The sequence below is a fragment of the Lolium perenne genome, chromosome 4, assembly GCF_019359855.2.
Source record: "Lolium perenne isolate Kyuss_39 chromosome 4, Kyuss_2.0, whole genome shotgun sequence".
Taxonomy (NCBI): domain Eukaryota; kingdom Viridiplantae; phylum Streptophyta; class Magnoliopsida; order Poales; family Poaceae; genus Lolium; species Lolium perenne.
Window position 1 is genome coordinate 155562630 of NC_067247.2, and position 5253 is coordinate 155567882.

Consider the following 5253-nt stretch of genomic DNA (forward strand, 5'->3'; position numbering starts at 1 on the left):
GAATCGGACGAAATCAACGCCCAGCATCCTATTTTTCCACGAAGCTTCCAGAACACCCGAGAGTCGCCAGAGGGGGGGCCACATGGGCCCAGGAGGGTGGCCGGCGCGGCCCAGGCCCTGGCCGCGCCGCCATACCCCCTCGCCGCCTCTTCGACCCTCCGACTCCGCCTCTTCGCCTATATAAAGGTCCCAGACCTAAAACCTCGAGAAAAAAAGCCACGGTACGAGAAACCTTCCAGAGCCGCCGCCATCGCGAAGCCAAGATCTGGGGGACAAGAGTCTCTGTTCCGGCACGCCGCCGGGACGGGGAAGTGCCCCCGGAAGGCTTCTCCATCGACACCACCGCCATCTTCATCACCGCTGCTGTCTCCCATGAGGAGGGAGTAGTTCTCCATCGAGGCTCGGGGCTGTACCGGTAGCTATGTGGTTAATCTCTCTCCTATGTACTTCAATACAATAATCTCATGAGCTGCCTTACATGATTGAGATTCATATGATGATGCTTATAATCTAGATGTCGTTATGCTAGTCAAGTGAATTTTACTTATGTGATCTCCGGAGACTCCTTGTCCCACGTGTGTAAAGGTGACAGTGTGTGCACCGTGTGGGTCTCTTAGGCTATATTTCACAGAATACTTATTCACTGTTATGAATGGCATAGTGAAGTGCTTATTTATATCCCTTTATGATTGCAATGTGTTTTGTATCACAATTTATCTATGTGCTACTCTAGTGATGTTATTAAAGTAGTTTATTCCTCCTGCACGGTGTAATGGTGACAGTGTGTGCACCGTGTTAGTACTTGGCGTATGCTATGATTGTGATCTCTTGTAGATTATGAAGTTAACTATTGCTATGATGGTATTGATGTGATCTATGCCTCCTTTCGTAGCGTGAAGGTGACAGTGTGCATGCTATGTTAGTACTTGGTTTGGTTATGTTGATCTGTCATGCACTCTAAGGTTATTTAAATATGAACATCGAATATTGTGGAGCTTGTTAACTCCGGCATTGAGGGTTCGTGTAATCCTGCACAGTTAGTGGTGTTCATCATCCAACAAGAGAGTGTAGAGTCTAGCATCTATTTATTTATTCTGTTATGTGATCAATATTGAGAGTGTCCACTAGTGAAAGTATGATCCCTAGGCCTTGTTCGCAAATACTGCTATCGCTGCTTTTTTACTGTTTTACTGTGTTTCTACTGCCTGCAATATTACCACCATCAACTACACGCCAGCAAGCACTTTTCTGGTGCCGTTACTACTGCTCATACTTATTCATACCACCTGTATTTCACTATCTCTTCGCCGAACTAGTGCACCTATTAGGTGTGTTGGGGACACAAGAGACTTCTTGCTTTGTGGTTGCAGGGTTGCTTGAGAGGGATATCTTTGACCTCTTCCTCCCTGAGATCGATAAACCTTGGGTGATCCACTTAAGGGAAACTTGCTGCTGTTCTACAAACCTCTGCTCTTGGAGGCCCAACACTGTCTACAAGAATAGAAGCACCCGTAGACATCAAGCACTTTTCTGGCGCCGTTGCCGGGGAGGAAAGGTAAACGGCACACACACAACGGACCCCGGCAACTAGCCACTTTTCTGGCGCCATTGCCGGGGAGGAAAGGTAAAAGGCACTCATACTCTGGTCCCAGGTAAAGTACTTTTCTGGCGCCGTTGCCGGGGAGGAAAGGTAAACGGCACACACACAACGGACCCCGGCAACTAGCCACTTTTCTGGCGCCGTTGCCGGGGAGGAAAGGTAAAAGGCACTCATACTCCGCCCTGTGTAACAAGATTTTCTCGGCGCCATTGTGTTTGTGCTCGAAGCTATTTCCTTTAGATCCTGCAATTGCATCTTTTTGTTTCTTGTTTACACTAGTTAGGCATAATAGAAAACAACAAAAATATGAGAGATCTTTATGAACTTTATCTTGAATTAGGACATGATGTGTTTGAAGAGAGAATTAAAAAACCCATGGAACTTTATATGCATGCTAATGGGAATGTTATTAATATGAATGCTTTGAACACTATTGTTGCTAATGCTATGGAAAATTCTAAGCTTGGGGAAGCTGGTTTTGATGAGCATGATCTTTTTAGTCCCCCAAGCATGGAGGAGAAAATTTACTTTGATGATACTTTGCCTCCTATTTATGATGATTATAATGATAGTAGTCTTTTGGTGCCGCCTGTTATGGAGAGTAAATTTGATTATGATTACAATATGCCTCCTATATTTGATGATGAGAATAAAAATGATAGCTACTTTGTTGAATTTGCTCCCACTACAACTAATAAAATTGATTATGCTTATGTGGAGAGTAATAATTTTATGCATGAGACTCATGATAAGAATGCTTTATGTGATAGTTATATTGTTGAGTTTGCTCATGATGCTACTGAAAGTTATTATGAGAGAGGAAAATATGGTTGTAGAAATTTTCATGTTACTAAAACACCTCTCTATGTGCTGAAATTTTTGAAGCTACACTTGTTCTATCTTCCTATGCTTGTTACTTTGCTCTTCATGAACTTGTTTATTTACAAGATTCCTATGCATAGGAAGCATGTTAGACTTAAATGTGTTTTGAATTTGCCTCGTGATGCTCTCTTTTGCTTCAAATACTATTTCTTGCGAGTGCATCATTAAAACTGCTGAGCCCATCTTAATGGCTATAAAGAAAGAACTTCTTGGGAGATAACCCATGTGTTATTTTGCTACAGTACTTTGTTTTATATTTGTGTCTTTGATACGTCCCCGACGTATCCATAATTTCTGTCGTTCCATGCTTGTTTTATGACAATACTTACATGTTTTGCTTGCACTTTATGATGATTTCATGCATTTTCCGGAACTAACCTATTAACAAGATGCCACAGTGCCAGTTCCTGTTTTCACTGCTTTTGGTTCCGTAAAGGCTGTTCGGGCAATATTCTCGGAATTGGACGAAATCAACGCCAAACCTCCTATTTTTCCCGGAAGGCTCCAGAACACCGAAGAAGAGTCGGAGAGGGGCCAGAGGGCCACCAGACCATAGGGCGGCGCGGCCTGGCCTGGGCCCGCGCCACCCTATGGTGTGGAGCCCCCAGGTGCCCCCCTGCGCCGCCTCTTCGCCTATAAAATCCCTTTCGACCTAAAAACACCGTACCAATTGACGAAACTCTAGAAAGACTCCAGGGGCGCCGCCGCCATCGCGAAACTCCAATTCGGGGGATAGAACTCTGTTCCGGCACCCTGCCGGAACGGGGAAGTGCCCCCGGAAGCCATCTCCATCAACGCCACCGCCTCCACCATGCTCCGTGAGTAGTTCCCCCATGGACTACGGGTTCTAGCAGTAGCTATGTCGGTATACTCTCCCCCATGTACTTCAATACAATGGTCTCATGAGCTGCCTTACATGATTGAGATTCATCTGATGTAATCGGTGTTGTGTTTGTTGGGATCCGATGGATGATACATTATGATTAGTCTATCTATAAAGTTTGTGAAGTTATTGTTGCTGCAATCTTGTTATGCTTAATGCTTGTCACTAGGGCCCGAGTGGCATGATCTTAGATTTGAGCTCTATATGTATTGCTTAGATTGTATCTACAAGTTGTATGCACATGTCACTGTCCGGAACCAATGGCCCCGAAGTGACAGAAATCGGGACAACCGGAGGGGATGGTAGTGATGTGAGGATCACATGTTTTCACGGTGTGTTAATGCTTTGCTCCGGTACTCTATTAAAAGGAGTACCTTAATATCCAGTAGTTTCCCTTGAGGCCCGGCTGCCACCGGCTGGTAGGACAAAAGATGTTGTGCAAGTTTCTCATTGCGAGCACGTACGACTATATACGGAAAACATGCCTACATAATTAATAATCTTGATGTTCTTTCTTAATGCTTTGATTCCTATCAATTGCCCAACTGTAATTTGTTCACCCAACACTTGTCACTTATTGGAGAGTTACCACTAGTGTAGATTGCTGGGAACCCCGGTCCATCTCTCATCATAATATACCTGTTCTACATGTCATTGGAAGTAGTATCAACTATCTTCTCGTGCCATCGCTCTCATATTGCTATTCTGCTGTGTTTGTTACTACTTTGCTCTCATATTCTTGTTACTTTCACATCACCCCTGTTGCTAGTGCTTTTCCAGTGTGCAGCTGAATTGACAACTCAGTTGTTAAGGCTTATAAGTATTCTTTACCTCCCCTTGTGTCGAATCAATAAATTTGGGTTATACTACCCTCGAAGACTATCGCGATCCCCTATACTTGTGGGTTATCAAGACTGTTTTCTGGCGCCGTTGCCGGGGAGGCATAGCTCTACTCATAAGTTCACCTGGGGAGTACACTCTACCTCTCTCTCTGTTTTATTTTATTTTGTTTTGCTTAGTTTACTTTTGTCTAGTTTATTTGTGCTTAGTTTATTTCTGTCTAGCATTATTTTGCGTAGTTTACTTTTGCTTAGTTTATTTTTGTCTTGTTTTATTTGTCTCATATACCCAAAAATCCATAAAAATTTGAAAAACCAAAAAATTAAAAACTACTGTTATGGGAGAACCAACAACCTACTTGGAGCTCATAGAATGTTATAATAATTATAGGAAATCAAGAGCTGGTGAAATAATGAGTGCTATGATAGAAAAAGTGGATACAATTGCTAAAATCTTGCTTAAACGCCATGATATAAACTGTTGCTCTCAACAGGATACTAAACATCTTAAATTTCAATGTGGCTTTAGTGAGGAATTTTTAATTAAGAACTATAATCGGAATTGCTATATTCATTATGGGTTCGAAGAGGTAGAACAATTTGTCGTGTTTATGGGAGCCTCTGAGATCGAATCCTTCATGGTTGAGAATTATGAAACTTGTGTTGTTTGTAAGGACCTTAAAGATTATGTCTCTTCTATCCTTAATTGTTGCATAGAATGCTTCGGTAATAATCCTTATATCATTGATTATAAAGAGAGACACATTAATGCACAAGAATGCACTCACAATTTGCAGGAACCGGTGGAAGAAGAAATTGATGAACCTGAAAGCTCATTGGATGAAAAAGAGGAGGAAATTGATGAACCTGAAAGCTCATTGGATGAAAAAGAAGAGGAGAGCGACGAACAAAAGGAGGAAGAATGGATTAGCTACCCATGCCAACCTTCTAATGAGAGTAACTCTTTATCCCTTACACTATTTGATTGTCCTCCATGCTTACCGGAAGAGGTTGAATGTTATGTTCCTGTGGATTCTCTTGAAATACTA